Consider the following 13,734-nt stretch of genomic DNA (forward strand, 5'->3'; position numbering starts at 1 on the left):
TAAAAAAAAAGAGAAAGGCCATAAAAAAAGAGAAGGCCCAAAAAAATGAGAGAAAAAGAGAGAAGGGACAAAGTTACTATCCTTTTACCACACTTGTGCTTCAAAGTAGCACCATGATCTTCATAGTAGAGAGTCTCTCATGTTATCACTTTCATATACTAGTGGGAATTTTTCATTATAGAACTTGGCTTGTATATTCCAACAATGGGCCTCCTCAAGTGCCCTAGGTCTTCGTGAGCAAGCAAGTTGGATGCACACTCACTAGTTTCTTTTGTTGAGCTTTCATACATTTATAGATCTAGTGCATCCGTTGCATGGCAATCCCTACTCCTTGCATTAACATCAATCGGTGGGCATCTCCATAGCCCATTGATTAGCCTCGTTGATGTGAGACTTCCTCCCTTTTTTGTCTTCTCCACATAACCCCCTTCATTATATTCTATTCCACCCATAGTGCTGTGTCCATGACTCGCGCTCATATATTGCGTGAAAGTTTATAGGTTTGAGATTACTAAAGTATGAAACAATTGCTTGGCTTGTCATCGGGGTTGTGCATGATGAGAGCATTCTTCTGTGACGGAAATGAAACATGACTAAACCATATGATTTTGTAGGGATGAACTTTCTTTGGCCATGTTATTTTGAGAAGACATAATTGCTTAGTTAGTATGCTTGAAGTATTATCATTTTTATGTCAATATGAACTTTTGTCTTGAATCTTTCGGATCTGAATATTCATACCACAATTAAGAAGAATTACATTAAAATTATGCCAAGTAGCACTCCGCATAAAAAATTCTGTTTTTATCATTTACCTACTCAAGGACGAGCAGGAATTAAGCTTGGGGATGCTTGATACGTCTCCAACGTATCTATAATTTTTGATTGCTCCATGCTATATTATCTACTATTTTGGACATTATTGGGCTTTATTATCCACCTTTATATTATTTTTGGGACTAACCTATTAACCGGAGGCCCAGCCCAGAATTGCTGTTTTTTGCCTGTTTTAGGGTTTCGAAGAAAAGGAATATCAAACGGAGTCCAAATGGAATGAAACCTTCGGGAACGTGATTTTCTCACCGAATACAACTCAGGAGACTTGGACCCTATGTCAAGCCAATTAACAGGAGGCCACGAGGTAGGGGGCGCGCCTGCCCCCCCAGGCGCGCCCTCCACCCTCATGGGCCCCCTGTTGCTCCACCGACGTACTTCTTCCTCATATATATACCCACGTACCCCCAAACGATCAGATACAGAGCCAAAAACCTAATTCCACCGCCGCAACTTTCTGTATCCACGAGATCCCATCTTGGGGCCTGTTCCGGAGCTCCGCCGGAAGGGGAATCGATCACGGAGGGCTTCTTCATCATCATCCAAGCCCCTCCGATGAAGTGTGAGTAGTTTATTTCAGACCTACGAGTCCATAGTTAGTAGCTAGATGGATTCTTCTCTCTTTTTGGATCTCAATACAATGTTCTCCCCCCTCTCGTGGAGATCTATTTGATGTAATCTTCTTTTTGCGGTGTGTTTGTTGAAACCGATGAATTGTGGGTTTATGATCTAGTCTATCTATGAATAATATTTGAATCTTCTCCGAATTATTTTATGTATGATTGGTTATCTTTGTAAGTCTCTTGGAATTATCAGTTTGGTTTGGCCTACTAGATTGGTTTTTCTTGCCATGGGAGAAGTGCTTAGCTTTGGGTTCGATCTTGCGGTGTCCTTTCCCAGTGACAGAAGGGGCAGCAAGGCACATATTGTATTGTTGCCATCGAGGATAACAAGATGTTTTTTTTATCATATTCCATGAAACTATCCCTCACATCATGTCATCTTGCTTAAGGCGTTACTCTGTTTTTAACTTAATACTCTAGATGCATGCTGGATAGCGGTCGATGAGTGGAGTAATAGTAGTAGATGCAGGCATGAGTCGGTCTACTTGTCTCGGACGTGATGCCTATATACATGATCATACCTAGATATTCTCATAACTATGCTCAATTCCGTCAACTGCTCAACAGTAATTTGTTCACCCACCGTAGAATACTTATGCTCTTGAGAAAAGCCACTAGTGAAACCTATGGCCCCCGGGTCTCTTTCTCATCATATCAATCTCCATCACTTTATTATTGCTTTGTATTTTTACTTTGCCTTTTACTTTTTACTTTGGATCTCTATACCAAAAATATCATTTATCATCTCTATCAGATCTCACTTTTGCAAGTGACCGTGAAGGGATTGACAACCCGTAAGCGCGTTGGTTGCGTTGAGCTATTGTTTTTGTGTAGGTACGAGGGACTCACGCGTAGCCTCCTACTGGATTGATACCTTGGTTCTCAAAAACTGAGGGAAATACTTACGCTACTTTGCTGCATCATCCTCTCCTCTTCGGGGAAATCCAACGCAGTGCTTAAGAGGTAGCAATCAACTAGGCGTATCAACGGGCTATGGAGATGCCCATCAATAGATATCAATGTGAGTGAGTAGGGATTGCCATGCAACTGATGCACTAGAGCTATAAGTATATGAAAGCTCAACAAAATGAACTAAGTGGGTGTGCATCCAACTCGCTTGCTCACGAAGACCTAGGGCATTTTGAGGGAGCCCATCATTGGAATATACAAGCCAAGTTCTATAATGAAAAATTCCCACTAGTATATGAAAGTGATAACATAGGAGACTCTCTATTATGAAGATCATGGTGCTACTTTGAAGCACAAGTGTGGTAAAAGGATAGTAGCATTGTCCCTTCTCTCTTTTTCTCTCATATTTTTTTGTTTGGGCCTTTTATGGCCTTTTTTATTTGGGATTCTTTGGCCTCTTTTTTTTCGTCTGGAGTCTCATCCCGACTTGTGGGGGAATCATAGTCTCCATCATCCTTTCCTTACTTGGGACAATGCTCTAAAAATGATGATCATCACACTTTTATTTACTTACAACTCAACAATTACAACTCGATACTTAGAACAAAATATGACTCTATGTGAATGCCTCTTGCGGTGTACCGGGATATGCAATGAATCAAGAGTGACATGTATGAAAGAATTATGAACGGTGGCTTTGCCACAAATACAATGTCAACTACATGATCATGCAAAGCAACATGACAATGATGGAGCGTGTCATAGTAAACGGAACGGTGGAAAGTTGCATGGAAATATATCTCTTAATGGCTATGGAAATGCCATGATAGGTAGGTATGGTGGCTGTTTTGAGGAAGGTATATGGTGGGTGTATGATACCGGCGAAAGGTGCGCGATATTAGAGAGGCTAGCAATGGTGGAAGGAAGAAAAGTGTGTATGATCCATGGACTCAACCTTAGTCATAAAGAACTCATATACTTATTGCAAAAATCTACAAGTTATCAAAGCAAAGTATTACGTGCATGCTCCTAGGGGGATAGATTGGTAGGAAAAGACCATCGCTCGTCCCCGACCACCACTCATAAGGAAGACAATCAATAAATAAATCATGCTCTGACTTCATCACATAACGGTTCACCGTACGTGCATGCTACGGGAATCACAAACTTTAACACAAGTATTTCTCAAATTCACAACTACTCGACTACCATGACTCTAATGTTACCATCTCCATATCTCAAAACAATTATCAAGTATCAAACTTCTCATAGTATTCGACACACTCATAAGAATTTTTTTATTAATCTTGAATGCCTAACATAATTAAAGCAAATTACCATGCTGTTTTGTAGTACTCTCAAAATAATCTAAGTGAAGCATGAGAGAACAATAGTTTCTATAAAACAAATCCACCGACGTGCTCTAAAAGATATAAGTGAAGCACTAGAGCAAAAACTATATAACTCAAAAGATATAAGTGAAGCACATAGAGTATTCTAACAATTTCCGAATCATGTGTGTCTCTCTCAAAAGGTGTGTACAGCAAGGATGATTGTGGAAAACTAAAAAAATAAAGACTCAAATAATACAAGACGCTCCAAGCAAAACACATATCATGTGGTAAATAAAAATATAGCTCCAAGTAAAGTTACCGATAGAAGTAGACGAAAGAGGGGATGCCTTCCGGGGCATCCCCAAGCTTTAGCTTTTAGGTGTCCTTAGATTATCTTGGGGTGCCATGGGCATCCCCAATCTTATACTCTTTCCACTCCTTGTTCCATAATCCATCAAATCTTTTACCCAAAACTTGAAAACTTCACAACACAAAACTTAAAGTAGAAAATCTCATGAGCTCCGTTAGAGAAAGAAAACAAAACACCACTTCAAGGTACTGTAATGAACTCATTATTTATTTATATTGGTGTTAAACCTACTGTATTACAACTTCTCTATGGTTTATAAACTATTTTACTAGCCATAGGTTCATCAAAATAAGCAAACAACACACGAAAAACAGAATCTATCAAAAACAGAACAGTCCGTAGTAATCTGTAGCTAGCGCAAGATCTGGAAGCCCAAAAATTCTAAAATAAATTGCTGGACGTGAGGAATTTATCTATTAATCATATGCAGAAATAATTAACTAAATAGCACTTTCCAAATAAAAATGGCAGCAATTCTCAGGAGCGCTAAAGTTTCTGTTTTTTACAGCAAGATTAAAAAGACTTTCCCCATGTCTTCCCAACGGTTCTACTTGGCACAAACACTAATTAAACACAAAAAACACAACCAAAACAGAGTCTAGATAAATTATTTATTACTAAACAGGAGAAAAAAGCAAGGAATAAAAATAAAATTGGGGTGCCTCCCAACAAGCGCTATCGTTTAACGCCCCTAGCTAGGCATAAAAGCAAGGATAGATCTAGGTATCTTTAGTTGGTAATTCTTTAATGAGACATCTATCACCTTTAGGATTTTCTTTCCTTTTATCAATAATAAAATTTCTAGGCACAAGATCGAAAAAATCATTAGTAGCAAATGGTTCCTTAATGATAGCAAAAAGATTAGGATGAATACTTATAGATTTGAGATCCGGAGTTTCTTTGCTAGATGATTCACCCTTATTTTTAGGAACATACATAAGCTTGGCAATTTTAGTTGGAGGACTTGGAGTATTCTTTACGGAAGAAAAAGCGGTTCCCAAGTTGGTAATGATACCCTCAAGTTTATCGATTCTAGTGGAATCATGATTTATTCTTTCATTAACTATAGGTTCCTTCTCTTTAATATTTTTCAAAGTTACTCCTACTTTAGATCCATATTGGGTAATTTGGTTGTGGGTCTTTTTATCTAAATTTTCAATTAACTCAACGGTAGCAACTTTATTTTCAACTCCAAAGTTAACATAGTTCCATTAACCAAAAGAGGGGGTGAGCCAAACAAATCTATCATAGCATTATTGGAATTGAAAGTGTGGCTTCCCAAGAAATTCCCTCCGACAATGGTATCAAGGAAATATCTGTGCCAAGGAATAGCACCCACATAAAAATTGCGGAGAAGAATAGAAGTAGATTGCTTCCTGGTAGATCTATTTTGAGCATTGCAAATTCTATACCAAGCGTCTTTTAGGTTTTCTCCTTCCCTTTGCTTAAAATTAAGAACTTCATTTTCGGGAGACAACGGAGAAGATAGGGGACTAGCCATAATGACAAGCAAGCAATCCAACACACAAGCGAACAAGAAACAAGCAAAAAGAGGCAAATAGAGAAAGAGAGGGAGGACGGAGAGAGAGGGCGAATAAAACAGCATGGGTGAAGTGGGGGAGAGGAAAACGAGAGGCAAATGGCAAATAATGTAATGCGAGAGATAAGGGTTTGTGATGGGTACTTGGTATGTCTTGACCTGCAAAGGCGCCACAAGTGACTCATTGTCGGGAGCCAAATCTTGACTTGTCTTGCGCGAACCTCCTGTTGGAAATATGCCCTAGAGGAAATAATAAATTAAGTTATTATTATTATATTTCATTGTTCATGATAATCATTTATTATCCATGCTAGAATTGTATTGATAGGAAACTCAGATACATGTGTGGATACATAGACAACACCATGTCCCTAGTAAGCCTCTAGTTGACTAGCTCGTTGATCAATAGATGGTTACGGTTTCCTGACCATGGACATTGGATGTCGTTGATAACGGGATCACATCATTAGGAGAATGATGTGATGGACAAGACCCAATCCTAAGCCTAGCACAAAGATCGTGTAGTTCGTATGCTAAAGCTTTTCTAATGTCAAGTATCATTTCCTTAGACCATGAGATTGTGCAACTCCCGAATACCATAGGAGTGCTTTGGGTGTGCCAAACGTCACAACGTAACTGGGTGGCTATAAAGGTTCACTACAGGTATCTCCAAAAGTGTCTGTTGGGTTGGCACGAATCGAGACTGGGATTTGTCACTCCATGTGACGGAGAGGTATCTCTGGGCCCACTCGGTAGGACATCATCATAATGTGCACAATGTGACCAAGGAGTTGATCACGGGATGATGTGTTATGGAACGAGTAAAGAGACTTGCCGGTAACGAGATTGACCAAGGTATCAGATACCGACGATCGAATCTCGGGCAAGTACAATACCGCTGGACAAAGGGAATTGTATACGGGATTGATTGAATCCTCGACATTGTGGTTCATCCGATGAGATCATCGTGGAACATGTGGGAGCCAACATGGGTATCCAGATCCCGCTGTTGGTTATTGGCCGGAGAGTTGTCTCGGTCATGTCTGCATGGTTCCCGAACCCGTAGGGTCTACACACTTAAGGTTCGGTGACGCTAGAGCTGTTATGGGAAATAGTATGTGGTTACCGAAGGTTGTTCGGAGTCCCGGATGAGATCCCGGACATGACGAGGAGCTCCGGAATGGTCCGGAGGTGAAGATCGGTATATTGGACGAAGGGTATTGGAGTCCGGAATTATTCCGGGGGTACCAGGTGATGACCAGCGTGTCCGAAAGGGGTTTCGGAGGCCCCGACAAGCGTTGGGGGGCCTTATGGGCCAAGGGGAGAGGGAACATCAGCCCACTAAGGGGCTGAGCGCCCCTCCCACCCCATCTCACGTAACCAGGAGAGGTGGGGGCGCCACCCCTAGGGCAGCCGCCCCTCCCGGCTTGGGGGGCAAGTTTCCTAGGGGGTGGGGGCGCCCAAACCCATCTAGGGTTTCCCCTGTGGCCGCCGCCCCTCCCCTAGGGAACCCTAGGGTGCCTCCCCCTCCTCCCTTCCCCCTATATATAGTGAGGGAGAGATAGGGCAGCCGCACCCTTCCCCTGGCGCAGCCCTCTTCCTCCTCCAACACCTCATCCTCCTCCGTAGTGCTTGGCGAAGCCCTGCTGGAGAACCACGAGCTCCATCACCACCACGCCATCGTGTTGTCGGAGTTTTCCCTCAACTTCTCCTCTCACCTTGCTGGATCAAGAAGGAGGAGACGTCTCCCAACCGTACGTGTGTTGAACACGGAGGTGCCGTCCGTTCAGCGCTAGGATCATCGGTGATTTGGATCACGACGAGTACGACTCCATCAACCCCGTTCAGTTGAACGCTTCTGCTCAGCGATCTACAAGGGTATGTAGATGCACTCTCCTTCCCCTCGTTGCTAGATTACTCCATAGATTGATCTTGGTGATGCGTAGAAAATTTTAAAATTCTGCTACGTTCCCCATCAGTGGCATCATGAGCTAGGTCTATGCGTAGTTTCTAAGCACGAGTAGAACACAAGTTGTTGTGGGCGTCGATTTTGTCAATTTGCTTGCCGTTACTAGTCTTATCTTGATTCGGCGGCATCGTGGGATGAAGCGGCCCGGACCGACCTTACATGTACTCTTACGTGAGACTGGTTCCACCGACTGACATGCACTAGTTGCATAAGGTGGCTAGCGGGTGTCTGTCTCTCCCACTTTAGTCGGATCGGATTCGATGAAAAGGGTCCTTTTGAAGGGTAAATAGAAATTGGCATATCACGTTGTGGTTTTCGCGTAGGTAAGAAGCGTTCTTGCTAGAAACCTATAGCAGCCACGTAAAAACTTGCAACAACAATTAGAGGACGTCTAACTTGTTTTTGCAGCATATGCCTTGTGATGTGATATGGCCAAAAGGATGTGATGAATGATATATGTGATGTATGAGATTGATCATGTTCTTGTAATAGGAGTCACGACTTGCATGTCGATGAGTATGACAACCGGCAGGAGCCATAGGAGTTGTCTTAATTTATTTATGACCTGCGTGTCAACATAAACGTCATGTAATTACTTTACTTTATTGCTAAAGCGTTAGCCATAGTAGTAGAAGTAATAGATGACGAGACAACTTCAAGAAGACACGATGATGGAGATCATGGTGTCATGCCGGTGACAACGATGATCATGGAGCCCCGAAGATGGAGATCAAAAGGAGCAAAATGATATTGGCCATATCATGTCACTATTTGATTGCATGTGATGTTTATCATGTTTTACATCTTATTTGCTTAGAACGACGGTAGCTTAAATAAGATGATCCCTCACTAAAATTTCAAGAAAAGTGTTCCCCCTAACTGTGCACTGTTGCGAAGGTTCGTTGTTTCGAAGCACCACGTGATGATCAGGTGTGATAGATTCTAACGGGTGTTGACGAGCCTAGCATGTACAGACATGGCCTCGGGACACATGCGAAACACTTAGGTTAACTTGACGAGCCTAGCATGTACAGACATGGCCTCGGAACACGGAAGACCGAAAGGTCGAACATGATTCGTATAGAAGATACGATCAACATGAGATGTTCACCGTTGATGACTAGTCCGTCTCACGTGATGATCGGACACGGCCTAGTCGATTCGGATCATGTTTCACTTAGATGACTAGAGGGATGTCTATCTGAGTGGGAGTTCATTAAATAATTTGATTAGATGAACTCAATTATCATGAACATAGTCTAAATTGTCTTCGCAAATATGTTGTAGATAAATAGCTCACGTTGTAGCTCCCTGTTTCAATACGTTCCTAGAGAAAGATTAAGTTAAAAGATATTGTAAGCAATGATGCGGACTAGGTCCGTAGTCCGAGGAGTGTCCTCACTGCTACACAGAAGGCTTACGTCTTTGATGCACCGCTTGATGTGCAAACCCCTACAACATCGTCTGTGGATGTTGTGAACACCTGACAGACACGTCCTGATGACTACTTGATAGTTTAGTGCACCATACTTTAGGCTTAGAATCAGGATTCCAGTGACGTTTTGAACGCCATAGAACATGTGAGATGTTCCAAGAGCTGAAATTGGGATTTCAGGCTCATGCCCGTGTTGAGAGGTGTGAGACCTCTGACAAGTTCTTTTGCCAACAAATGGAGGAGAATAGCTCAGCTAGTGAGCATGTGCTCAGAATGTCTGGGTGCTACAATCACTTAAATCAAGTGGGAGTTAAACTTCCAGAGAAGATAGTGATTGATAGAGTTCTCTAGCCACTATCACTAAGCTACTAGATCTTCGTGATGAACTATGACATGCAAGGGATGGAGTTGATCCCGGAGCTGTTAGCGGTGCTTAAGACCGCAAAAGGTAGAAATCAAGAAGGAGCATCAAGTGTTGACGGTTTAACAAGACCACTGGTTTCAAGAAGGGCAAGGGCTAGAAGGGAAACTTCATGGATGGCAAACCAGTTGCCGCTCCAGTGAAGGATCCCAAGGTTGAACCCAAACCCGAGACTAAGTGCTTCTATTGTAAGGGGAACAGTCACTGGTAGCGGAATTACCCCAAATGCATGGTAGATAAGAAGGCTGGCAACTTCAACAAAGTATATACGTGTTATTAATGTGTACCTCACTAGCACTCCTGGTAGCACCAGGGTATTGGATACCGGTTCAGTTGCTATTATTGGTGACTTGAAGCAAAAGCTACAGACTAAACGGATACTGGCTAAGGGCAAGGTGACGATGTGTGTTGGAAGTCTTTCCAAAGTTGATGTGATCACCATCGCACGCTCCATCTGCCTTCGGGATTAGTATTGAACCTAGATAAATGTTATCAGGTGTCTACATTGAGCATGAATATGATTAGATCATGTTCATTGCAATACGGTTATTCATTTAAGTTAGAGAATAATGGTTATTCTGTTTACATGAATAATACCTTCCATGGTCATGCACCCTATGTGAATGGTTCAGTGAATCTCGGTCGTAGTAATACACATGTTCACACCAAAAGATGTAGATAGTACCACTTTCTTGTGGCACTGCCGCTTAGGTCATATTGGCGTAAGATGCATGAAGAAACTCCATGTTGATGGATGTTTGGAGTCACTTAATTTTGAATCGCTTGACACATGCGAGCCATGCCTCATGGGCAGGATGACTAAGACCCCGTTTTCAGGTACAATGAAACGGGTAAGTGACTTGTTGGAAATCATACATGCTGATGCGTGTGATCCAATGAGAATTGAAGCGTGCGGTGGATATCGCTATTTTCTCATCTTCACTGACGATTTGAGTAGATATAGGTATATTTACTTAATGAAGCACAAGTCTGAAACATTTGAGAAGTTCAAGCAATTTCAGAGTGAAGTTAAGAATCATCATAACAAAAAGATCATGTTCCTACGATATGATCAAAAGGGGATTTTCTGAGTTATGAGTTTGGCAATCACTTAAGACATTGTGGAATTGTTTCACAGTTGAAGCCACCTGGAACACCACAAGGTAATGGTCTGTCCGGACGTCGTAATCGAACCCTATGAGATATGGTGCGATATATGATGTCTCTTACCAATCTACCGTTTTCATTTTGAGGTTATGCGTTAGAGACAGCTGCATTCACTTTAGATAGGACACCATCTAAGTCCGTTGAGACGACGTCATAAGAACATTGGTTTGGCAAGAAACCAAAGTTGTCGTTTCTTAATGTTTGGGGATGCGATGCTTAGGGCTTCAGCCGGAGAAGCTCGAAACCAAAGCGGACAAACACATCTTCATAGGAAACCCAAAGGTGACAATTGGGTACACCTTCTATCTCAGATCCGAGGGCAAATTGTTTGTCGCTAAGAACGGGTCCTTTCTCGAGAAGGAGTTTCTCTCGAAAGAATTGAGTGGGAGGAAGATAGAACTTGATGAGGTTGTCGAACCTTTACTTCAACCAGAGAGTGATGCAACACAGAAAGATGTATTCTGTGGCACCTATGTCTGTTGAAGAGGAAGTTAATGATAGTGATCATGAAGCTTCGGATCAAGTTGCTATCGAACCTCATAGGTCGACAAGGATGTGTACTACTCCTGAGTGGTACGATAATCCTGTCTTAGATATCATGTTGTTAGACAACAATGAACCTACGAGCTATGGAGAAGCGATGGTGGGCCCGTATTCCAACAAATGGTTAGAAGCCATGAAATCCGAGATAGGATCCATGTATCAGAATAAAGTATGGACTTTGGTGGACTTGCCTGATGATCGGCAAGCCATTGAGATAAATGGATCTTTAAGAAGAAGACGAACGTGGGCGGTAATGTTACCATCTATGAAGCTCGACTTGTGGGAAAGAGTCTTTTCACAAGTTCAAGGAGTTGACTACGATGAGAATTTCTCACCCGTAGCGATGCTTAAGTCCGTCGGAATCATGTTAGCATTAGCTGTATTTTTCGATTATGAAATTTGACAGATGGATGTCAAAACAAGTTTTCTTACCAGTTTCCGAAAGAAAAGGTTGTATGTGATACAATAAAAGGTTTTGTCGATCCTAAGGATGCTAAAAGGTATGCTGGCTCCAGCGATCCTTCTATGGACTAGAGCAAGCATCTCGGAGTCAGAATATATACTTTGATGGAGTGATCAAAGCTTTTAGGTTTATACAATGTTTGCTAGAAACTTGTATTTACAAGAAAGTGAGTGGGAGCACTACAACATTTTTGATAAGTATATGTGGATGACATATTGTTGATCCGAAATAATTTAGAATTTCTGGAAAGCATAAATGGTTGTTTGAAGAGTGTTTTTCAAAGGAAGACCTGGATAAAGATGCTTACATATTGGGCATCAAGATCTATAAAGATCAAAACGCCTGATGATACTTTCAAAGAACGCACACCTTGACATGTTTTTGAAGGAGTTCAAAATAGATCAGTCAAAGAAGGGGTTCTTACCTGAGTTGTAAGGTGTGAAGTTGAGTAAGACTCAAAGATTGACCACGACAGAGGAAAGAGGAAGGACGAAGGTCGTCCCCTATGCTTTTGTCATAGGCTCTATACGGTATGCCATGCTGAGTACCGCACCTGATGTGTACCTTGCCACATGTTTGGCAAGAGGGTACAAAGGTGATCTAGGACTGGATCACCAAATAGCGGTCAAAATTATCCTTAGAGGAATAAGGAAATGTTTCTCGGTTATGGAGGTGATGAAGAGTTCGACGTAAAGAGTTATGTTGATGCAAGCTTAACACCTGTCCGGATAGCTCTGAGTAGAGATACCAGATACGTATAATGGAGCAACAATTTGGAATAGCTCCAAGTGGAACGTGGTAGCAGCATCTACGATATAAAATTTTGCGAAATACATAGGGATCTAAATATGGCAAGACCCATTGAATACAACCTCTCTCACAAGCATAACATGATCAAACCCAGAACACTTTGAGTGTTTATCACATAGCGATGTGAACTAGATTATTGAGTCTAGTAAACTCTTTGGATGTTGGTCACATGGCGATGTGACCTGTGAGTGTTAATCACATGGCGATGTGAACTAGATTATTGACTCTAGTGCAAGTGGGAGACTGTTGGAAATATGCCCTAGAGGCAATAATAAATTAAGTTATTATTATTATTATTATATTTCATTGTTCATGATAATCGTTTATTATCCATGCTAGAATTGTATTGATAGGAAACTCAGATACATGTGTGGATACATAGACAACACCATGTCCCTAGTAAGCCTCTAGTTGACTAGCTTGTTGATCAATAGATGGTTATGGTTTCCTGACCATGGACATTGGATGTCGTTGATAACGGGATCACATCATTAGGAGAATGATGTGATGGACAAGACCCAATCCTAAGCCTAGCACAAAGATCGTGTAGTTCGTATGCTAAAGCTTTTCTAATGTCAAGTATCATTTCCTTAGACCATGAGATTGTGCAACTCCCGGATACCGTAGGAGTGCTTTGGGTGTGCCAAACGTCACAACGTAACTGGGTGGCTATAAAGGTTCACTACAGGTATCTCCGAAAGTGTCTGTTGGGTTGGCACGAATCGAGACTGGGATTTGTCACTCCGTGTGATGGAGAGGTATCTCTGGGCCCACTCGGTAGGACATCATCATAATGTGCACAATGTGACCAAGGAGTTGATCACGAGATGATGTGTTACGGAACGAGTAAAGAGACTTGCCGGTAACGAGATTGAACAAGGTATCAGATACCGACAATCGAATCTCGGGCAAGTACAATACCGCTGGACAAAGGGAATTGTATACGGGATTGATTGAATCCTCGACATCGTGGTTCATCCGATGAGATCATCGTGGAACATGTGGGAGCCAACATGGGTATCCAGATCCCGCTATTGGTTATTGGCCAGAGAGTTGTCTCGGTCATGTCTGCATGGTTCCCGAACCCGTAGGGTCTACACACTTAAGGTTCGGTGATGCTAGAGCTGTTATGGGAAATAGTATGTGGTTACCGAAGGTTGTTCGGAGTCCCGGATGAGATCCCGGACATGACGAGGAGCTCTGGAATGGTCCAGAGGTGAAGATCGGTATATTGGACGAAGGGTATTGGAGTCCGGAATTGTTCCGGGGGTACCAAGTGATGACCAGCGTGTCCGAAAGGGGTTTCGGAGGCCCCG

The sequence above is a fragment of the Triticum dicoccoides genome, chromosome 4A (genome assembly GCF_002162155.2).
Source record: "Triticum dicoccoides isolate Atlit2015 ecotype Zavitan chromosome 4A, WEW_v2.0, whole genome shotgun sequence".
In the NCBI taxonomy this organism is placed as follows: domain Eukaryota; kingdom Viridiplantae; phylum Streptophyta; class Magnoliopsida; order Poales; family Poaceae; genus Triticum; species Triticum dicoccoides.